Genomic DNA, 25,239 nt, shown 5'->3' on the forward strand with positions numbered 1-25,239 from the left:
GTATTTTGTATTTATGAATGAAAATCGGGTATTTTCCTATATTTAATGTACTGATTGTGTAGATGTTCATAAAAGCTCAGATTAAAGTTGAGGGTTATTATATCTAAAATAGAGAAAACTGAAGAAAAATATTATTTTTTCTGCAAAATCTATCATTAACTGAACATAAACCCAGTGTCTCCATCCACATTGATCCAACTCCATGGGTTTTACTGGTGAATAAATGTTGTAGAACACTGGTGGCCAAATCCAGCCCGCCACAGGGTCCAGTCCGGCCCCTGGGATGAATCTGTGAAATGCAAAAATTACACTAAGATATTAATAATCTTTTTAGTTCAGGTTCCACATTCAGACCAATTCAATCTCAAGTGGGTCAGAGCAGTAAAATACTATCATAATAACATAGAAATAATGACAACTCCAAATGTTTCTCTTTTTAAATGTAAATATTTTCATGTATTTACACTAAAACAAAGTATAATTTCACAAAAAATGTGAATAACCTGAACAAATATGAACAACCTGAAATGCCTCAAGAGAAGTAAGTACAATTTTAACAAGATTCTACCTGTTACTAAATGTTTTGCATATTTGTTGACCCACTGTGATCTGTAAGTTATAATGTACATGTGTAAATGATCAACTGAGGCAGAATATTGTAAAAATTACACTTATTTTTTCAGTTTGTTAATGTAACTCACATTGTTTGAAAGGATAGTTTGCAGATGTAAACCTTTTCATAATGTAAATTAACTTTTTTCACCCTTAAACATAGAGAAAAGTTCAAAGTTGACGTTTTATATATTATTATGTTATTATTTTACTGGTTCGGCCCACTGCAGATCTAATTTAGCTTAATGTGGCCACTGAACTAAAATGAGTTTGACACCCCTGATGTAAAATTTTGGATCTGGAATTTCTTTTGCCTACTTATGTTTAAAGTGAAGTCTATCTATATGTGTAATACAGCCGATAACGTAATAACGGCCAATTATTGGCTTCTACAATAAGTTAAACACTGTTCTGAAATGTAGAAAGAGACAGTTTATTTTTGACAAACTTAGTAATAATTTTGTGTTTTGTGCAAGATTGTTTAGTGTCAAAGGGTGTCAAACTCATTTTAGTTCAGGGGCCACATTCAGCCCTAATTGATCTCCAGTGGGCTGGACCAGAAAAACAATAGCATAATAACCTGTAAATAATGACGACTCCAAATTTTTCTCTTTGTTTTAGTGTAATCAAAATTAAGTTATGAAAATATGTACATTTACAAACTATCCAAACAAAAATGATGTGAGTAACTTGAAAAAAACTGAAATTTCTTGAGAAAAATAAGTGCAATTTTAACAATATTACACCTCAACTTACCATTTATACATGCATGTTATGGATTGGATCTACAAAGGCACAAAATATTTAATAACAGGAAGAATAATGTTAAATTTTCACTTTTCAGGTTTCAAGTTTTTCACATTCAGAATAGTTTGTAAATTTTAATATTTTCATAATTTAATGTAATTTTTTACACTAAAACAAAGAAAAAAATTTGGAGTTGTCATTATTTAGAGGTGTAATGTAATATTATATTTTTCACACTAAACTAAGAAAATTTGGAGTCATTACACTGCGTTACAAAAAAAATGTTTTTTGCAAGTTGTCTAGGTTTTTTCAACTGAATTAGGGCCATTTTGCACCGCTAAATCCAAAAATGACATCTGTTTTTCTCAATCAGGTCAGATTTTTTTGCTAATTTGATTTTGAAAAATTTGATCTTCTCACAAAATATAATAATTAATACCAAAATAAGATTGGTAAGCACACTTTATGAAACTTGTGACTTGATTCCTGTTAGGTACAATGGTGTATTCACCGCAGATGTAGCAGAATACGTCAGACTTATTTTTGCAAGATCTTCTAGTCAAAGCCATTTCATTCACCTGTAATATTAAAAAAAACAATCAAAAATTGGCAAAAGTAAAATCTTCAGAACTCGTTTATTGCAAGAAATATGAAAGAATTTTGTATCATATGATGTGAAAATGCCCATAAATGTAAGCAAAAATGTTAAAAAGCCAATATGTAGCATAGTTCAGAAAGTTGACCTGATTGAGCAAAATGAATGTGATTTTTGGATTCAGCACACCAAAATGATCCTAAATCAGATCAAAAAACTTAAACAATAAATTTGTTGTTGACCAGTGTTATTTATAGGTTGTTATGCTGTTATTTTAGTTGAGATCACATTGTTCTGTATTTGGAACCTGAACTAAAACGAATTCGACGTCCTTGATTGTTAATATCTTAAGTGTAATTTTTGCGCTTTGCAAATTCATGCCGCGGGCCTTACTGGAACCTTTGGGGGGCCAGTTTTGGCCCCTGGGCCGCATGTTTGACACCCCTGGTTTAGAATTTATTTTAACATGTGTATGATTTGTTAAGTTACTTTGAGGAACTGACATGGAACTTTGAAATCGGTAGAAAAAGATAAGAGTAAGGGGATGGGAGTAAATAAATTGTACTTCATCCGGCTCCTTTTCAGATGTTTTTTTAACTTTTAAAATCTTTTTTTCCTTGTTGTTTTTTTGTTTTTTGATATTCGAAATAAAAATAATAATAATGATATATATATATATATATATATATATATATATATTTTTTTTTTTTTTTTTTTTTTTAAATAGAAGATGACGGTGTTTCCACGGTAACTACGAAGCCTCTGAACATCCAAAAGGGTCATATCTGATGACTATGAAAAGATGACAAACTGTATTTTACACCAATTATTTACTTGTATCGATAGGATTAGTGGATCAACAGGGATTAAACAGTTTATATAAGTGAATGATTTTGGTGGGTGTTTGGGTCTTTATGGGTTAACCCCTCTCCTTGTCCCCTAATCTTCGACTGTTATCATTTTATTTTCAGGTACAGACTTCAAAAGAGACATCTCCCTGAGAAAACTGTCTTCAGTCCTACTGAAATAAATTATTTTTGTTGTGTAGCTGCAGGTTATAGGAACCATCTGTCTCCAAGGCTTGAGAAAAGAGAGTCCAGCAGGAGATGGAATCTGTCTGTCCTGGATTTACCCTCAAGGCAGTAGAAGTGTGATAGTGCATGGGACAGTGTGTTTCCACATTCCTCAGGTCTGAACCTCCCTTTGGCTTAAAGACAATAGCACTGAAACCAAAGGGAGATTGATGCACCTGAGAATCCCACTCCCTTGTCCTCCTGGTGTCCATGTAATGAACGGTGGGGCATTAGTGACCCCTGCTGGTGCTGCTCAGACATGTTTCCCTTTTCTTTTACTGTTTCAACTGCAATTTTGAGGCTCGCAAATGACTCAAAGCTGATAAAAGGAGGTTTTTCTGGGAGTCAGTGTCTTCTCTCATACAACATTTGCATAATAATGTAAATAAAATATGCATTCTGTTTCTACTCAGCTAAGCTTCTATTCATTATCTGCAAATCAGATACAGCAACAAAGGAATTTTGTTTTTTTTGCAAGTGTTTGTACAAGTAATCTCATTTTAATCTCCCGGATATTAAGATGCATTTCACTATTATTAAGGTAAAACAACAGTTTGCATAATATCCCAACAGAGGAACAAGATGGTTTTCCTTATTCCAGAAACTTAAGTCTGTTAAATCAAGCTTTTTGGTGATTTTAGTCCACTTTTAAGGACCAAAAAAAGCCAAATAAGCCTCCTTAGGGGAGAGTGGGGTCAGATGATCCAACTGTGTCTGGATAAACGCTCACAATTTTTGTCATGTGAGGTTAAATTTAGTTTGCAGTGCATGAGTAGGTCCTTCAGAACCAGACTTTTATCTCTCCTATGCAAGAAGGAACAATTCCACCCGTCATTCCCCCCCACAGCCATCAGACTGTATAACAGTTCACAGGCCCCACCCCATATCACACGCGTGCAATCAAATGTAAATATGTAAACGCTATGTAAATTTTAAAAATGTTTGATTTTAATTCTCTATTTATATTAATATTCATATAAATACGAAATTTCTCATTTTCTTTTATATTTCATTTCATCTTATCATTTGAAAGGACAGACCATGTATTTAAAGTGATAAGGATTTTTTTTTGGGATATCTGTTATATATATATTAGTGTATAGTGTTTGCTCTTGTGTTGCATTTCTTTTTTTTTTTTTTTTTTTTTTTTTTTTTACACACGTTTGCTGTGGTACTGTGTTGTCACTGTAATTTCCCAGTTTGGGTTGAATAAAATCTATCTATCTATCTATCTATCTATCTATCTATCTATCTATCTATCTATCTATCTATCTATCTATCTATCTATCTATCTATCTATCTATCTATCTATCTATCTATCTATATATATATATATATATATATATATCTCCCTCTCTTTCTCTCTCTCTTCTCTTCTCTTTTATTGTTCTTCAGAACCATCGACTAATAATAACCTCCTAAGACCCAGTTATGGGTTTTCTGGCCACATTTGTGGACAAGAGTTTCACAATGTTATACGAAAAAAAGAAAACTGTCCACCACAAAGGACATTCTGTAAAAATTTTAAAAACTGCATCTGAAAAACTGTTGCATCATGATGTTTCCAATAAAGGCACTTATTTAATAAAAAACATAAAAAAGCTTGTACTTTGCTGACATTTCCTGGGTCTAAGGAGGTTAATGATAAAATAATTACTTCATGCACATCACATGGTTATTTAAACTGTGGGTGTAATTATTAATAAACACTTAGAATTACTCTTTAATGTCATGTTTTCATGTATTCTTAGTGACTCAACTTGACCTTTAGGTTGGATCAAACATACCCTCATATGGGGCAAGTTGAGACCACTTTATTTGGTCTTTGGGTAGATGTTTCTAAAGTTTCAGTTGATGTTGTAGATCAGGGGTGTCACACTCATTTTTTTTCCAGGGGCCACATTCAGCCCAATTTAATCTGAAATAGGCCGGACCAGTAAAATAATAGCATTATAACCAATAAATAATGACAACTACAAATTTTTTTAGTGCAAAAATAGCATTCAGTTATGCCAATATTTACATTTGCAAACTATCCAAACAAAAAGGATGTGAATAACCTGAAAAAACAGAATTTGTTAAGAAATATAAGTACAGTTTTATCAATATTATGCCTTGACTTATCATTTACACATATGCACTAAACATTTAGTAACAGGCAGAAAATTGTTAAAATTGCACTTGATTTTCTTCATTTTGTTCAAGTTATTCACATATTATTGTTAAAGGATAGTTTATTAATGTAAACATTTTCATAATGTATTGTTTTTTGCACCATATCAAACATAAAAAAACTGGTGTTGTCATTATTTTTAGGCTATTATGATATTATTTTTGAGTTTGATGCCCTAACTTGCACTTGGCAAATTCATCCCGCAGGCTGGATTGGAACCTTTGGCAGGCCAGTTTTGGCCCCCGGGCTGCATGTTTGACACCTGTGTTGTAGATCCTTTCATGTGACAGTTTGGTTTTATTGATATGTAAGAATGTTCTTTATGGAAAGGCTGATTTAGTAGTGAAGATGATGGGTGGATTTTTTAATTTTTTATCTTAAAGATGTTGGAAGACGTTGGAAGATGATGCTTATATTCCACTGGGTGGCAGCAGCACATCCTCCTCTCAACAACTTGTCAAATCAATCTGATTTCTTTGTCTGGAAAATGAAGACGTCTCACAAGTAGACTTCAGATTCAGCCAGTGTTTTGACCAAATCCCATTCTCCACTTGACTTTGTCTGCTCTGTAATGTGAGGATTTGCTGTTGAGCCTTGAGTCGTGTTGGTTGACAAACAAGCTCATATAAATCATGCTGCTGTGAGCTTCCACTGTATATGAAGTTACATGAGATATTTCCTTTTGATGACTTATCTTGGGAAGTGTTGCCATCTGAGGATAAATTCAACGAACAATAAAAAAGAACAGCAGTCAGCACAATTTCTAATAAACAATATTTATCTCCATACTTGAAATGTAGATCTGGTCTTTATATCTCGCTGCCTCTCCTATGGGGTATTGTTTATTATATGGCAAAAAGGTCATGTGACCACTTTTCTTAATAATGACCTCCTTCCATCTCCTCTTTAACTTTTAACATCTTTCCACACAGGGAGGGTCCAACACGATGAAATTGCCTGTTCCATCAAAAAGCAATTTGCCTTAATGAAAAAAGATTATAAGATACGGGCAATGAAATTGGTCATGCATTTCAATTACTAAGTGACAGGGTTTGATAAGTGTACGTCTGGATTTCCAAGTGAGTGTGAGATGAGATGTAAGCCCAGGGCTGTTCTTCACATTCATACATTTGAGAAAACAGAGGTAGCCTTTTGACCTCCTCATGTGAAAAAACACACGTATAGGAGGATACACTGAAGTCTGGCAAACAAATGTGTTTGTGAAAATACCACCCCCGATATTTACTGGATGACATTTGTCTAAATCACACAATACTCGCTCTGTGCAGAGTGTTTTATTTCCTTTGCTGTAATAACTTGTCACATAAAATTCATGTTTTTTTTTTTTTTTAGTTTTTCTGAATCCGTGCTCTGGCAGGCAAATGAAACAAATACACAAGAAACTCAGCCTTTGCTTGTAAATATTATGTTCTCTTCTGCTTTTCTCATTCTCCGGAAAGAATCAGGAGTGGCTTTTCCATTGGACATCTGCGCAAAACTTTACCGATATTCACTAAATATCAAAAAAACAGAAGTGCGAAATGTCGGTTTTTCCATTAAATCACAAATGCAATGATTTATTTGTTATCGCGAGATGACACGGGAAGTCATTCCATAAACATGGCGACGAACATAAATATGGTGTTGATTTACAGATATATTCATTATTATTATATATTACCCCTCTATCTCGTACTAAATTAAAAAATGATTGGGTTTCCTGGTGTGTCCACACATACCGACATGTTTCTTCTTCTTCTTCGCTTGTTGTACCTTCCATCAACATCTGTTTTTTTTTAATTCACCAGACTCTAGTTGCAAAAAAAGGTCTTTCCATTGCAGTTTTGCGAGATATACCATTTGCCCTACACCCGAAAAACCACTTCTTGCCAGCGCAAAAACTTATAATCGAAAAATGAGACTTTTGGTGAAATTGTCATTTTTCCATTAGGTAATTTTTATGCACAAGTTATATTTGCGCAATTTGAGAGTATTCCCCTTTTGCATTTTCTTCCTCTATTTATTTCTGTGTAACCTATTTATTTCTGCGTTGCTTTCTATTTACATTTTCATCAGCATTCCCCTTTTGCATTTTCTTCCTCTATTTATTTCTGCGTTGTTTTCCATTTACATACTGAAGAGGTAAATATGACTATGAATAAGAAAATGACAATAAATTAATAAGATGTCAGATGAAAATAGAATATAGAAATAAACAAGAAAAGAGATAAAGAAAATGTAAATGGAAAGCAACACAGAAATAAATGCAGGGATAAAAATTAAATAAGGAAAAATATAAATAAGGACAAAATAGATAAATAAATCGTACAGAAATGAACTTATCAAGCCATTTTTATATTTCTGTATATATATATTTTTTAATTTGGCAGGTTCAGTTCTCCATATATTTAACATCCAGGGAATGAATTTTTTTGTATCTTGCTCTGGAAAAGACGAGTTATGCAACAAAGAATAGACTTGGCTGGATGGATGACAAATTGATATATATTCTGATTTACTTGATGTTTTTTTCTGTCATAGTATTATTAGTTGTGTCTTTCTTGTGTGTGTATTTAGCATTTTTATTTACTAAATACAATGTGCCTTGTTGTTTGTTGGTAACTTGTATTGGTTAAAAGAAAACCTCTCAATAAATACATGTTTAAAAAGAAAAAAATAATATAACGTGCAGTAAATTGTGCTAGATTTTGAAAGTTCTAAGTGCTCTGGGTAAATGGGCAGAAGACCTCACTCACAGTATGTTCTTTAACCTTTTCATAGTTAAAATAATAATAAAAAACAATGTACAGACAGACCATTTCAGGCTGAGGGTTTAAAGGGTTAAATTAGTTCAGGCTTTTCCCATGGTCTCTGTGGGCTTAGATATGGTTAGTATTTTCTATCTGTTTGATCCATGTTCTTATCAGCCTGGTTCTCACTTAATACTCTGACTGGTGCTTGTTCATTACAAAAGATTTACAGGAGTTACTGTAAATTTTTTTTTTTAAAGGACAAATTCAGTACAGGATTTGAATTGATTTACATTTCAAAAATATGACGAAATATTGTTTCTAGAGCAGCCACAGCAAGACAAAAAGTCAGTCTCTACTCTCAGAAATATCTCAGTGGAAACTAAAAGCTCAGTAAAGTAAATGATGACCCCCGAAATCAAAATATCCCACTGAGAGACATTTATCCAGAGTGCAGCACACAGATATCCGTCAGTATCCTGCTGTCCTCCCTCTGATATTCAGATGACGGACTCAGTCTGAACTCTATCACACAGGAAAGTTCACCATAAATAAATCATTCCAAATGTATCAACCCAGATCGGCCAAAGGGGTATCCAGTCAGATGCAACGTACAACTTCATGACCGTTCCATGTTACTCACTGAACCCAAAGATACATTTACGTTATTTTTAGTTGTGTTTTAACCCGAAGTGAATGCAGATGGAGAAGTTCAGCATCACTTTATTCCGCAGATCATTGACCGTACCATGGAAGGTCTCCACAGCCTTATATCTGCATGTCATACAAAAGCATTAGACCAGGGGTGTCAAACTCATTTTGGTTCAGGGGCCATATTTAGCCCAATTTGATCTCAAGTGGGCCAGACCAGTAAAACAGTGAATTAATAACCTATAAATAATGACAAATCCAAGTTTTTCTTTTTGTTTTCGTACAAAAAACCCCCAATTAACCTTCCTCTTGTGCTAGCTTATTGTTACCATCTCTTATGTTAACGGGTCAGTTTTGACCCATGTCTTAAATCAGCTGTAAAATACACTAAAAACAATTATCTATCATCCAATTTTTTTCCCATCTCTTGGTTACTTTGTTAGGCTTCCTTATTCATGAAAATATTGGTTTTAATATTTTTGGTGGGAGCCTCTGGACCTTTTTTTGTCATTATACCCCTCCATGTGCACTCTGCAAGTCACCAACTGTATACTGGACATCTTCTTTGCTTGTTTTGTTTTTGTGCAGGTATACTGGATAACAAGGCAAAATGAGATATCCCAAAAGCTCACATGATTGGGAGAGGAGCTGGCTGTCAGTGTGTTGGCTGGCAGTGCACTTATGATTTCAGTTTTGGCTCTAATTATTGCTTTAAAATCTTGTTTTTATAACTGGGTGGAAACTGACCCTAACAACACAAAGGTCATAATTTTAACCACAGCCTTTCATAATTTAGTGGAAAAAAATGTTTTGTATTATTGTTGTTGAAATAGAGGTTCCTGACAAAGTCAAAAAGCCTTGATGCAATAAATACATTTTATGTGTTTCATTTATGCATTTAAAACCTAAAAAGGGTTGGTGCTGACCCTAACACAAGAGGAAGGTTAAATTATGAAAATATGAACATTTTACAAAAAAGATGTGAATAACCTGAAAAAACAGAAATTTTAAGGTCAAGGTCAAGGTTACTTTATTTGTACCCGTAGGTAGATTTGTTTTGCAGTCTAGGTGATTGCTTTGGTGTTACAACAATACATACATTGAACATGTAAGACAGGTACTTGATCACGCTTACAGACAGGACAAAAAGTGTTCAGTGTTCCACCATTCATCAGTATAGCAGCATGGATAAGTTAAAGAATAAAATAAATAAATAAGATCAAATAAATAAAAAAAAAACAAGATGCAATAAAACACAATAAAAACCAGAAAAGATAAGAACAGTCCAGGATAAAAACCAGCATAAGAACATAAAATTTAAAAATTTAAAAATTTGAAGTCACAATAATAATAAATTGAGCTAAGAAATAGAATAAATAACTAAAATAAGTTAGTAAAGTGCAATGTCACTATTTCTTATTGAGCTCAGTGACGGCGACAAGAACAAAGCTGTTTTTATAACGCTATGTCCTGCACCTTGGAACTAAGAACCTCCGTCCAGAGGAAAGGAGTTGAAATTCACCTCATAAAGGATGGGAGTCATTGTTAAGAACTGACAAAGCCATCCTCTGGACCTGTTTAGTGTACAGGGAGGCGGGACAAGACTGGGACTCACCAATCAGGCGACTGGACCATCTCACTATTTGATTTAGTGAGTTTCTCTCTGCAACTGAGGTCTGACCGAACCACGCCACCAGGCAAAAAGATAAAACAGACTCAATAAAGGAACGATAAAACAAAGTTAAAATGGTTCGGTCAGTGTGGAAGTGTGCCAGTTTTCTAAGGCAGTGAAGGCGCTGATGGCCCTTTTTACACACAGATCTGCAGTTTTCGTTAAAACTCAGTTTTTCATTAATTCATTTGAAAAATTTGTGCAATTTTAACAATATTATGCCTCAACTTATTATTTATACATGTACATTACACACAATGATACATAAACATTTGATAACAGGTAGAATATTGTTAAAATTTTGGAGTTTGGAACTAAAATTTGAACAGTTTCTACAATATTATATCTCTTATTATTGTAACCCTGAAATATTGCTTGTCTCACAGGGGCTCTGGGTAAGGCGGGTTACAATGGTATTCAACAATGGTGATATGTTTTGCTATCTTCCTTGCTAATAATCACCAAATGGCAGGACAGTTTCAGCCAGCTTTATTGTCAGCAGCTCAGGACAACATACACTGCTCGCGCTCCACCACGGACATAACTCTCGCGTCATGCCAAAAAAGGTCGTACCACAAACAATAGGCAGGAACCAAAATATTAAGAAAGGCAAGAAGAAACATAATAAAAGAATATATAATATAAATTGACTAAACACTTAATGAAATAATATGTAAATTACAACATAAACAAATGTCAAAATTATAAACAAAAATGAATAATTTGGAAATGAAATAATATTCAAATTAAATGTTACATCATTAACACAACTACAGATCACAGTGGATCCATAAATGCATTAAACATTTAGTAACAGGCAGAATATTGTTAAAATTGCACATTTCAGGTTGTTCTTTGTTTTTATTTATGTATTTATTTGCATTTTATTGTGAAAGAATAGTTTTGTAAATGTAACTATTTTCACAGTGTAATGTAATTTTTTTCACTTACACTTTTTACACATAATTTTTAAATTTGTCATTGTCATTATTTATGGGTTATTGTGTTGTTATTTTTACTGTAGATCACATTGGTCTGTATGTGGAACCTGAACCAAAATGATTTAGACAACCTTGACTGTTCAGGTTAATTTTTGCACTTTCATCCCACGGGCCAGAATAGACCCTTTGGCGGGCCAGATTTGGCCCCCGGGCCGCATGTTTGACACCTGTGCACTAGAATATAGAAAGCATAGCCTGCAACATGTTGTTTCTGCAGAGTTATGCAGATACTAAACATATAGCACTGAACTCTCAACTCGTAGCAAAACAAAAGGAAGCACCACCTTCAGGGGCACCATTACCAATTGTGGGCCCCATGAAAGCATAAACATTGTGGACTCTTCATGAATTCACTATCTTCTCAATCTCTCGGACTCTATGAAAATAGTGGTGCAGTCCGTGCATAACGTCACTTGCGCTAGCGTGAAACGAAACTGAAACTTAGCATGCTTTCAATGTCTGACTCCCGACGTCTATGCCTCTATTATACAGTGGATCTTACACGAAATTTTCACAACTTCTAACCTCTATCAACTGGAACCCCTCAACTGCTCTATGGGCCCCCCCACAAATGCTGGGCCCCATGAATTTGTCATGTTCACCCCCCTCCTTATCAGCGCCCAAGACCACCTTAAAGGTTCAAGTTTAACTCACTTTATTATCCCCATAGTGCATTTTACCCATCCTAATACGACACACACAGCACCTAGCATTAGCATTAGCAATTCATATTAGCATGCTAGGAGCAGTGAATTGCTATTGAAGGCTCTCAGGGACAAATTAACAACTGAGAGAGAATTAACCTACATGTACCTGTTTAATTTCATTGTGTATTTTTACATTATTTTAATCTGTCGTGTATTTATCTGTCATTTAAACAAAAAAAAAAACAAAAAAAAACTTTTGCCTATTTGTATTTGTTTTGTTTATTTATATTTGTTTGTCGACAACAAAACAAGAATTTCATCGTATGGGGAACCTGTTTCCTCATTGTGCATATGACAACAAACAATCTTGAATCTAATGATGAGTGAAAGGACCTTGAGAAAACCATCTTTAGCCCTAATGCCACTGTATTTTGTCGTAAGATAAGATAAGATAAGATAAGATGAGATGAGATGGGATAAGATACACTTAATTGATCCCACCATAGGGAAATTTCACAGTTGACAGCATCAAAATACAACACACCAGTGCAAGGGTAAGACAGGTAGAAAAAAAACACAAGTGAGAGTGATATATATATAAAGGAAAAATAAGAAATTCTTAAAATTTTAATTTAAATGGCATTTACATATTTACATTATTTATATTGTGGTTGCATATGTACATGGTGTGATATGGGGGGGGGTAACTGTGAACTGTTATATAACACTGGTCAACAACAAATTTATTGTTTAAGTTTTTTGAGCTGATTTAGGATCATTTTGGTGTACTGAATCCAAAAATCACATTAATTTTGCTCAGTCAGGTCAACTTTCTGAACTATGCTACATATTGGCTTTTTAACATTTTTGCTTACATTTATGGGCATTTTCACATCATATGATACAAAATTCTTTCATATTTCTTGCAATAAACAAGTTCTGAAGATTTTACTTTTGCCAATTTATGATTAATATTTTTTTTAATATTACAGGTGAATGAAATGGCTTTGACTAGAAGATCTTGCAAAAATAAGTCTGACGTATTCTGCTACATCTGCGGTGAATACACCATTGTACCTAACATGAATCAAGTGATCAAATGATTAATTTTTTCTCTTAAAACCTATTTTGGGTGAGAACTATATAAAAAATCAACTGATAAAGTCACAAAAATGTAGTCAATTTTGTGAGAAGATCAAATTTTTCAAAATCAAATTAGCAAAAAAACCTGACCTGAGTGAGAAAAACAGATGTCATTTTTGGATTTAGCGGTGCAAAATGGCCCTAATTCAGTTGAAAAAACCTAGACAACTTGCAAAAAACATGTTTTTGTAACCCAGTGTAATCTGATGGCTGTGGGGAGGAATGACCTATACAACAATTTATTTTTTAACTATCATGTTTTTAGCTTTTATTCTTTTTAAAATCTTTTATCTCTATATATAAGATTTTTTTTAATATGTATATTGGTATTCTGTTGACAACAAAACAAGAATTTTATTGTATAGAGAACAGATTTCCTCAATGTGCATATGACAATAAACAAATCTAATAATGAGTGAAAGGACCTGGAGAAAACCCACCTTTAGCCCTAATGCTAAAGATAGGTTACTAGTACTATTTAGTATGACAGCAACATTACTGTAGCCTATATCTGTCCCTATAAATCCAACCCATTTTCATGCCTCTATGATAATATATGTTGCTGTCCAGTCACTCCCGAACACTAAAATTTAGTAGGTTGCGTCTTCCAACATGATCTTATTCACACATGTAGAAATAGATCTTTTGCAAAGCTACACTTCCAGTTTCCCCAACACTGGAAAGTAGTCATTGGCTGAAGGGAAAAGGAGAGGCTTATTAGCTCATAGCTGGATGTAAGAGCTGCTTTAGGTCCAAGCAGTGCTGAGTCTGGACCCAGGAGACCCCTCTTCAGAGCAGTCTCATTTCCAAACTTTGAGGCCAGAGTAAGCCATCCAATTAGCATCCTGATGCTGCCATTTCACTCCTCCTCCCATTTCAGCCCTCCATTACAGACACAAACACCAGCTCTGTTTTGTGTGAACACAGTATCCTAATCTGTCAGGAGCTTTAGTGCTGCAGGGACAAAAAAAAAAAAAAAAAAAATCCTGATGGCACAGGCACTGCGGAGGTGTGTTATTTGTCATTTTTTTGTTTTGGTGAGGTTTGCTCGACAGAGAAAAGCTGTGATCCAAAGAGCGATGTTTATCAGATGTACTGTGTTTGTCTAAGCCTGTGTTTGTGTGGATGCTCAGGGTGAAGCCTCGTTCTGCCAAGCCGGAAGCCCGATGCCAGCGATGGCCGTCGCAGAAATGGAGTTAAACTCATAAAAGTCATCTATTCCACACATAATGAATTTTACTTTGCAATGTTCTCTGCCTAAAAGCCCAGAGCCCATGCCAGGTGTTATCTTGCGTATAATAATTGGCTGCTCCGTCACTGTTTCGCCTTCTCCATCTCTGGCTCACTTAAAATCAGAGTATGTTTGCATAAAAACAGTTCCACTGACAACACCTCACCTCACATCACTCTTCCTCCTCCTCCTCCGTTCACCATCCGCTGAGCCTGTGGCAAACATCACACAGTTACATGATGACTCACAGTCAGACCACACGGCAATGGGGGTTTTTGGGTTTGTTTGTTTTTTTTTCATTTTGCTTCAGCTCATGTTTTATGGCTGTTGCATCTGCCCACCTGGCAGTGCATTGATGGTGAGATTGTGAAATATGATCTAATATTTCATGTTCAGTTCATACAGGGATAATTTTTGTTAAATCAAAACAATTTGTAAACATATGAAGTTCACACCAACAGCAGCAAAAAGCAGCACGGCAAGAAATTTTTCACCTCAGTCAGAGCAATTTATCAGCACCGTAAGAGATCACTGAATAACCCTCAGAGATCCAAGGTTATATTTTTTGTTTCTACATACTTTCTTAAAGTAATCTTTTTAACCCTCTGGTATCCAGGTGCGCCTTTTAGGCACACTTTTCACTTTGTTTTAAAAAAGTTTTTTTTTTTTTTTTCACAATTTAAATAAGGTTAGAATTCAAAAGTTGTTCATTTTTGCATGATCTTTAAAATTCTGGCCACCAACTAAAAATTGCACATTGTAAACAAAAGAAAATTACCAGACTAGCATCTGTCTCCCAAGTGTGTCTAAAATGCACTATTTCTTCCATTTGATATGTATGATTAGGGCTGACCTTGATTTACAAAAATAAAATACAATTAGAGCAGAAAAATAAATCAATATATAATATTTAATAGTTTGATTTATAGCTGTGCATTTTATGCACACTTGGTGACAGATGCTAGTATTTTTGTACATTTGACCTAGCGCCAAAAATAATAATGCAAATGAACCAGTGTTGGAGTTAATCATTGACATATGCCAGACTGCAAAAATCAAATATGTGATCCACTTTTTATGTTGTATAATGAAAAAACATTTTTTTGTGTTTTTTGCATCCAAAAAAAATATTAGTTTACATTACAAATACAGCATTTAAAGGGTTAAAAAGAATGTGACAGTTATTGAGTATTTGGTATTTTTATTTACGGCTCAAGTTGATGAAATAGAAAAAAAATTGTAAAAGAATCAAAAACAAACTGTATGAATTTTTTTTTTTTTTTTACATTATTCCACAAGTGTGCCAAAAAAGCACACCTGGTGCTTAGTAAGGACATTGCTGGACGGGATACTGGAGGGTTAAGATACTTGCAGCACAATACCTGTCAAGATGTTTTGTTTTTGTCATTTGCCTTGTGCTATTCTCCCCATGATGGAGGTTTATGTACAGTTGTGCTCATAAGTTTTCATATTCTAGCAGAATTTGAGATTCTTTGGCCAGTTTTCAAAGAATATGAATGATAATACAAAACCTTTTCTTTCACTCATGGCTAGTGGTTGGGTGAAGCCATTTATTATCAAACAAATGTGCTTAGTCTTTTTAACCTGTTTAACCCTGACCATATTTTCAGGGGAAAAACTCCTAAAAAGACATACCCAAAGTAAATGAAGAATTACTCCACAATAATAAGGTTCATATGGATGTTCTTGGTGTCTATGGACATTTACGGACCTCACAGAATCTATTCCCATTGTCTAAAATATTGTATCTATTACTATGCCTGAGTAAACTGTAACAAACTAAAAGAGAAATTAGAATTTTTTATCCTCGCCTGTTTTTTTTTTCGGCTGGATTGATGATGATATGCATAAATTAATTGTTTGTGTCGGAGATTTTTAATAGCGTATATTTCACCCCACAAAGATTAAAAATCATGTTTGAACATTAAAGTTTGCACTAAAATACACTTTTGATGTACTTTTATTAACATTAGGGTCTAAACTTAGAGCAAAAGTTGAAAAAAACATCCATTGTCCTGATTTATTATATTTTTATAGTAGATGAATATTAATATACATTTTTCGGCTCACGGGTGGGCTGATTGGCCTAAAGAGGTTAAATCATACTGACAACTGAGGTTATTATCGTTAACAAAAACTAACAAAATGATGAAAACTAGAATTGTAAAAATATTTTCATTAACTGAAATAAATAAAAACTATAATTAAAAGAAAAAAGCAATAACTAACTGAAACTGTATTGTGTGCTTACAAAACTAACTAAAACATATAAAAATTATGGACAAAATTCCCTTTGTTTTCATCTTTGTCAATGTCAGATTGATATGAAATTGATTTATTTCCTCAAGCAATTTTAGCTGCTGGCACCATATGATATTTAACGGTCCGTCACTTCTCGTCACTTGTGGTTTACAGTCGTCTTCTCATCTTCATTCTACCTGGAAACATGGAGACAAAAGTTGGGAGAAGCAGCAGAGTCCTTGTACAGGATTTATTTGAATACAATGGCGAAGAAGGTAAAAGATAAAAAAAACAAACAAACCCTAAAACTGAACTAAAAATAAGCATTTAGAAAATAACAGAAACTAATAAAAACTAGCAAACCTGCTCTAAAAACTAATTAAAACTAACTGAATTAGAGAAAAAAAAGTCAAATGTAAATAAAACTAAACTATAATGAAAAATCTAAAACTATTATAACCTTGCTGACAACAGAAACTATCCAAATGACCCCGATCCAAAGTTCACATACCCTAGTACTTGACACTCTGTATTGGCCAGTTTAACATCAGCGACAGTTTGAAGTCTTTTGTGGTGGTTGTGGATGAGGCTCGTTATTTTCTCAGATGGTAAAGCTGCCCATTCTTCTTGGCAAAACACTTTCAGTTCCTTTATGATTTGGGGTTTTCTTGCCTGAACTGCATGTTTGAGACCTCCACAAAGTGGCTCAATGATATCGAGGTCAGCAGACTGAGATGGACACTCCTTCACCTTCCCTTTTTTCTGCTGTAGCCAATGACAGGTCGACTTGGCCTTGTGTTTTGGGTCATTGTCATGTTGCAACATCCAAGACCGTCCCATGCACATTCTGTGAGGCAGTGGCGGCTGCTCGTCTTTCAGAGAGGGGAAGCTCATTGTCGGCTTGCATCAAAAAAAAAAGTCAAGTTATTTAAACATAAATTCGGCCCTCCGTTCCTTTTTAAGAAAATGGTCAGTAACGTTATCGTACCAACTAAACAAGACAACGTTGAAATTATGTTCAATTGAAACAAGGAAGTACAAGGAGTGTGTTTTATTTACAGTGCAAGAAATGAACAAGTAATTTCGTAGTGGTTTCTCTCTGGATTTCACAGCAGAATGCGCGATGGTATTAAACTGAACTCTGTCAAGTGAAGGAGTAGATCTCAAAATAGCTGTCAGTCAAATGGGATTCAGCTTTTCGACTGATCCTCCAATCAGCATGTGGAAGCTCGGCGTCCAGCCCGGCCGAGCTCCGCCCACAGCTCCATTCACCCCCAGAGATGCAGAGTGTCCGGGGGTGGGACAACATCGTGGCATTTATCCAATTACCGTCCAGTTTTGAGGCAATGAAAAAAAACTGTTCCACTCAGTCCCATTGAAGTGCATGGACACTGAGCGTCTATGGACAAATGCACTGAGCAGAGATCGAATGAGAAAACAGCGCAACGGGAATGTATGAGAAGTGAACAACATCGAGTCTGTTGATTTGTGATAAAGCTGATTCTGAACGAACTCGTCTGTGAGATGAACATGTTCTAACACATTTGTAGTCAATGAAATGTCAACACAACCGAGCATATCTGACCATTTAATTTTCGTAATTTTAGGGGAAGCCGAGGTTCCCTTGCAGTCTTTGAGAAATCACCTCTGCTGTCAGGGTATGTAAACTTATGAGCACAACTGTTACTGGACTTCTCTCAAAGATTTTACAAGATAACTTTTTCCTCTTTTTTTATCTTTATTAAAGTTCAGAGCCATGGATCCATGGTTATTCAAATCAACAGTGAAATGGAGGCAGTGTAGCAGCAAATGTTTTATATCAAAATGTTCTAGAAAATGTCAGCTTTATGTAGACTGAGACTTGTTTTTGTCCTGGAACACTGTAGAAAGAGATAATTCAGCCCAAATACTAAAAGTCTGAAGTCAGATCAAATCTCTTGTGAAAAATCACCTTCCCTTGCATGGATAAAGCATTATTAATGCTCAAAATAGGTTTACCAAACTCTTAGCTTCACAAATGCAGAGGAACATATGAATAAAATAATGGGTAAGTGCAGAAACATGTCTAGAATGAAATTTTGTGACACTATGCCGAATGAGAAGCAAAGGTTAATAAACAGTCTTGCAGAGATAGGTCTATGTTCACACTTTGTCTGAGCTCTCTGTCAGTACTGAAACAACCAATATCATGCTGGAAATGGTCAAGAACTCTCTGGCTTTTGGCTCTGAATGGAATCGCTTAATGGCTGTAGGGTTGTTAGAATGAGGGGCCTAAAGGCTGGTCCTGCATAGCCAGACCCACACTGTGTCAGGACTGTGCTGTAGATAGCTCTGATGTCCTGCACTATCATTCTGTAACAGGGGTAAATGTTATCTGGGTTATTTGGTTTGTTATTGGGCAGTGATAAGTGCTGGAGGCTGCAATGGTGCATTTGCAAAATAGTACCAGGAGAGAAGTTTTTCTGCTGGAACAATTTGTGGAACTAAAATAACTAAAACACCGAAAAATAAAGAGACACATAAAAAGATGTGGTGTTTTCTGAGTACTAATGAAGTTCAGAGGATGGTTTTGTTTCATGGGACATTTCAAACTGATAACAGAGAGATGGTCAAAGGAAGGACAATGATAATCCTGCCGCAATGCAATGGGAATATTTACCCTTATTGTGCAGAGTACTACCACAGAACCGACAAATCTGAATCTCAAACTAGACTAAAGCCTTATTCTTATGGGACTGGCTTTACCTGTGAACCTCTAATAATTTGTAATAAATATGGAAGTTGACTGTGATCTTACTCCCATGTGAATCTACCATGTCTGAAATGTGTAAAATTAAAGGTTTCCACCCTATTTCAGTGAACACAGAGGTCCTGTAATAATTTTACTCCCCCGGGAATCAACATTTCTATAATTTGGAAAGATATGGTGCATGTTTTGTTCCTTTAGCTAATTTTTTCAAGCTTGTTTCCTGGGGTTGGGGATGATGGATGCTGCACTGATGGTGGTAAATTAAAGTTTTAAATGTGTTTTAAAGGGATGATATTTTTCTCTTTTTAATGGGATGCATTTTAAAACATTTCCCTGTGGTCTACATAAACTGTAAATGCTCTGCTTGGGTCTGAATTCTTCATTAATTCAACTCCACAGGTCCATCTTCAACCCTATTTCTGAGTAATGACACCAGAAAGGTCATTTTGAGCACTGGCCCTTTAAATGCAAATGAGCCACTTCACGTCCCACCCCCTACAGGTTGTTGACCGAGCTTTCTGTCCTGTTCAGCCACTTGTGTTCATTAATAAAACCAATAACTGAACATTTGAGGTAATCAGCTTGAAGTTTGGACATATTTTCAGTATGGACTACAACTGCTGCTGCTGACAAACAATTATGATGTACTCGGAGAAATGTTCGTCGGAAATCTTGACCTTATATGCGCAAATGTCGTGATGTAACTAGTTATAAAACGTAACAAATTAAGCAGGAATTGAAACAGGTTGTAGAAATCCACTCGATTTTTGCCGGAATGAATATAAAGACAGCTTTGCAGCACCTGGAGGGTTCAAATTCAAACTTTATGAACTATTAGGGTCTAAATGTACGAATAAATGTACCAAAGACTAATTAAAGTGGGTTTAGCAAAATATGACCCCTTTAAGTGGAAACGCAGGAGGCTCATGTCATGATATAGCAATGATATTTACTGAAAGAGCAAATGTGCATGACAGCTACAGCAGGGTTCCCACAGGTTCCTACAAGTTAAATTTAAGACCTTTTTAAGACGACTTAGAACAGAATTTAATGTTCATTTCGCAGTCTATTTCACGGCCATACTGACAAAAATTTGTTACCCCTAGAATTTAGGAAAATTTATTTATTTACTTCAATGCCTTGATTCCCAACATTCCAGGTCATTTCTGACCGGGGGCTGCAAAGTTAGCGATGATTAATTACTTATTTCAATATAAATTGTCAGGTTGGAACAGGTGGAACTGAGTAGACTAATGTTACTTGCTTTGCAGCTTTTAAACGCAGTACAGTGAACAAGTTTATGGTAACATAACTTAAGACCTATACCGTATTAAATTTAATAAATTTTAAAGACTTTTTTAAGGTATTAAGTGCAGATTTGTAAATTCAAGACTTATTTTTTAAAACCCTGTGGGAACCCTATACAGTAAGGAACATTTTTCTCTCTTTTTGCACGTGGTGAACCTGCCCTTGACATCAGAACTGAAGAGTAATGCAAGTAAAATTGAGTAAAAAAACAACATTGTACAGAGGGTTGGTTTCCAAATCCACATAGATCGACAGGTTATGCTAGTTCTGTGTGAACAGGGTTTTAGTCATGATGAACACCAAAGTGCATCGAAACAAGAAAAGACCAAGGCTTTCAGAGGTTGCACCCAATTCTAAAGATACTAAGGTATAGTGGCAACAGTTTTTTAAAACTTCATTTGGTTAAAAGCATGTATAATACACACAATAGCATGTGTCAGAAAGTAATGGGTATCTGTGTTGAAAGTCAAAGTTTCAGGTCAAATCCTATGATCCACAGCTTACAATAAAAATAAAAATAAAAAAAACTTGTGGAGACATTTGGGAGATACTCACAGAAAGGATGTTATGATTGGTACAATGTTCTGTTTCTGAATAATGCCTTTTGAAACACTGTGTATAAACACTTCAGACCTGAATAGTCAGAAACCATTCGTTCAAGCTCACATATAAAAGTATGAATTATAGAGGAATTTATATTACAGCTGAAGTTCCTCATGTGGATACAAGGCAACATGCATTTTTATAGCAGGTTTATATTTTTCTGTCTTCCCATGTGGCTATAATGCTGTTATACCCAGAGCTCCTAATTTGAACACTTTCTTGTATGAGCAGGTTTGCAATTTGTTATTTTCAGTAAGCCTCCAGCACACACTAAACATCCAATATTTAAAACCTGTCAAAAATATGTAAGGCATGTTAAAGCCTAAAATTTACATTATTGGATTTTTGTCCGTTTACCAACCTTTAACAAACAGTTTTAAGCATATTCATTTTTTATACTAAAACTATTAAAACTGTATGCAGCCTTGAGGTTTAATAATCCGTAAATAAAAAAAAGTATTCCTTGTGAAACATTAGATTTAACACTTGCGAATATTTCAAACCATGTCTATGAATGTTTGATGGCTTTAATAATCATCTCTGCCTTCATTATTGTACTGTTCCTATTTATTGTCGCTGTCTCCTCTTATCTATCACAAAAAAATGGCATGAAACTGGCTGCAGGAATACAGGCCTCTCAAACACAGATCAACCATAACACTGTTCATTGACAGGTAAAGATGTAGTAATTCCAATTTCATTCCAATGGTACCTTTCACTGGGTTGGATATATTAGGCAGCAAGTGAACATTTAGTCCTGGAAGCTGATTGTTGTGTTGGAAGCAGCAAAATTACCAACATAAGAAACTGAGTGACTTTGACCAAGTCCACATTGTAACGGTGATGACCGGTCAGAGCATCTCCACAGCCATAGGTCTTCTTGGGTGTTCCAGGTCTGCCAAAAATGGACAAAGGAAGGACATCCTAATCTCAGACCACTGATCATCTGTGGGAGGCAGTGGCGGCTGCTCGTCTTTCAGACAGGGGAAGCTCATTGTCGACTTACATAAAAAAAAAAAAAAAAGAAAGTCAAGTTATTTAAATAGAAATTCGACCCTCCGTTCCTTTTTAAGAAAATGGTCAGTGACCTTATCGTACCAACTAAACAAGAAAACGTTGAAGTTATGTTAAATTGAAACAAGGAAGTACAATGAGTGTGTTTTATTTACAGTGCAAGAAATGAACAAGTAATTTTGGAGTAGTTTCTCTCTCGATTTCACAGCAGAATTCATGACGGTATTAAACTGAACTCTGTCAGTGAAGGAGTAGATCTCAAAATAGTTGTCAATCAAACGGGATTCAGCCTTTCGACTGATCCTCCAATCAGCACGTGGAAGCCTGGCATCCAGCCCGGCCGAGCTCCGCCCACAGCTCCATTCACCCCCAGAAACGCAGAGCGTCTGGGGGCGGGACAACATCATGGCATTTATCCAATTACCGTCCAGTTTTGAGGCAATGAAAAAAACTGTTCCACTCAGTCCCATTGAAGTGCATGGACACTGAGCGTCTACGGACAAATGCACTGAGCAGAGATCGAATGAGAAAACAGCGCAACGGGAATGTATGAGAAGTGAACAACATCGAGTCCGATGATTTGTGATAAAGCTGATTCTGAACGAACTCATCTGTGAGATGAACGTGTTCTAACACATTTGTAGTCAATGAAATGTCAACACAACCGAACATATTTGACCATTTAATTTTTGTAATTTTAGGGGAAGCCGAGCCTCCCTTGCAGTCTATGAGAAATCGCCTCTGGTGGGAGGTGTTGGACAAATAAATCTGATCCATTGCAGTCCATCTCTCTACTTCCAGAACTTCAGGGATCTGCTGCTAACATCTTGGTCCAGATACCACAGAACACCTACAGAGGTCTGGTGGAATCTAGGCCTTGAGTCAGAGCGGTTTTTGTGAAAAAGGGGAAACTATGCAATATTAGACAGTTGTTAATAATGTTCTGAGCCCATAGATGTTCAATTAGTTGAGATCCGGTTGTTCTTTAGACACCACACACCCACTCAACCATCATTTCCAACTGCTGTGTTGAGATTATCTTAGCACACCACACACAGTATGATCAAAACTGTTCAATGCCTGATTTTTTGTCTTCATGTGTGGAGTCTGTGACAGATAAAAAATCTCTTCAGGTTCAGAAAATCCTTGTTTGTACCCCGCTTTACACATCACCTTCAAGGACTAAATGTTCACTTGCTGCCTAATACGTCCCACGCACTGACAGGTTCCATTAGAATTAGACAATCAGAATTAATACCACCTTGAAATGACTCCCATCTCTTGCAGTTTCTGAAAACAGCAGTGCAGCATCATATCACCCCAACACTGACTTCCTCCTGTTCATTTCAGATCTGATTGAACTAATCAATATCTCATCTGGGGTCTGAGTCTGAGCTGTGTACCAAACCATAACCCCATATGATCCAGTTTGTGGTCTGAGGTCCTTTGGTAAGCTCCTACTGGTCAGGGTCTATCTGAATCTAGAAGTGGTAGTAGTAGTAGTTTTACCCTCAGAGCGCCTGAGCTGTGGAAAAACATACCTTACCTGAAGAACTGCAGAATCAGAAGACACTTTCACATCACTTCTATAGATCCATTTTTGCAGATTTGCCTTGATTTGATGTCATCCTCTTTATTTTTTCCATTCTTTTCTTTTACTGCCTTATTGCTTTTACTCACCTTATGCACTGCTGTGTGTCTTTTGTTCCTTTTTGATTGATTTAATGAGGGAAATTGTTTTTTGCTTGCATTTTTTGTCTTTATGGTATAAAACACAGGTGTCAAACATGCAGCCAGGGGGCCAAATCCGGCCCGCCATAGGGTCCAGTCTGGCCCTTGGGATGAATGTGTGAAAATGTGCAAAAATTACACTAAAATATTAACAATCCTCAGGTTCCACATTCAGACCAATTCAATCTCAAGTGGGCAGGACCAGTAAAATATGATCACAATAATACATAAATAATGACAACTCCAAATTTTTCTCTTTGTAAATGTAAATATTTTCATGTATTTACACTAAAACAAAGTATAATTTTGCAAAAAAATGTGAAAAACCTGAACACATATGAACAACCTGAAATTTCTTAAGAGAAATAAGTGTAATTTTAACCATATTCTGCCTGTTATTAAATGTTTTGTGTATTTGTAAGTTATAATGTACATTAGAGTGGTCCAACAATCATGGTAAAAAATAAAGTTTCAGATAACCTCAATTAGAACACTGCATTAGGTTTTGGCATTCAAAAGATGATTTAGGAAAAAATTTGGAAGAAAAAAGAGATGTTTTAGAGGTTGCACAAGTTGCTGGAAGTTTCCTGGAAATTGATTAATTTTGCATTTTCAGCAGAGCCAAGCTGACCTGCTAAGAGAAGCAGCAGTACTATCATAACCAAGGTTTTAGGGCTTCATCTAGCAATATATGTATGAAGTAAGGCTGCCGACATCTGTGGTACTGGAATGAAGAATTGGTTGGCCTGGCATTCTGTGACCCCAGTGTGACACAAGAGCAGAAACAGCTGATGGTTCACAACATGATGGAAAATGAAGGTTCTTTCGGTTCCACTAAAGCGTTGGGATGCCCTTAATCCATCAGATTATGAAGGGAAGCAGATCAGTGATTTTGTCACCACCAGCACCATGCGCTTCTTTGAGACTTTGGATCTGCCACAAACATTCTTCAGAATTCCTCCAGAAGACTGGGCTGATGATGAAGACTTTCAGAAGACTGCTAAAATTGTGCATTCCAGAAAAGTTGTCAGTGATGTTGTTGAAAGAGGGGTGAAGCTTTTTCAAGACTTCAACTGTAGCCGAACAAAAAATGAAGATCACAAACAGTACTTGCTCCAAGTTGTCAAAGAACACAGGAACATTTTTTGTAATTTCAGTAAAGCAACAGTAGTTGCTGGACTTTCTAAGTAACATTTTTATGTGAGCTGCAGTTTGATTTTGAGAATAAAATTACAAATTATTCTAATATGCCTTATTCATTTGGCTAGTTATAGTAT

The 25,239-nt window shown here is 35.5% G+C and overlaps 1 long non-coding RNA gene across 1 annotated transcript; it reads left to right on the top strand.

The window, feature by feature from the left end:
- The first annotated feature begins 3,597 nt into the window (after nt 1-3,597).
- LOC115428542 (uncharacterized) lies at nt 3,598-23,135 on the top strand. Its single transcript, XR_003936639.1, has 3 exons — nt 3,598-3,612; nt 6,244-6,250; nt 23,014-23,135. It is a non-coding gene; the product is annotated as an uncharacterized LOC115428542 (long non-coding RNA).
- The last annotated feature ends 2,104 nt before the right edge of the window (nt 23,136-25,239 follow it).

The sequence above is a fragment of the Sphaeramia orbicularis genome, chromosome 11 (assembly GCF_902148855.1).
Source record: "Sphaeramia orbicularis chromosome 11, fSphaOr1.1, whole genome shotgun sequence".
Lineage (NCBI taxonomy): Eukaryota > Metazoa > Chordata > Actinopteri > Kurtiformes > Apogonidae > Sphaeramia > Sphaeramia orbicularis.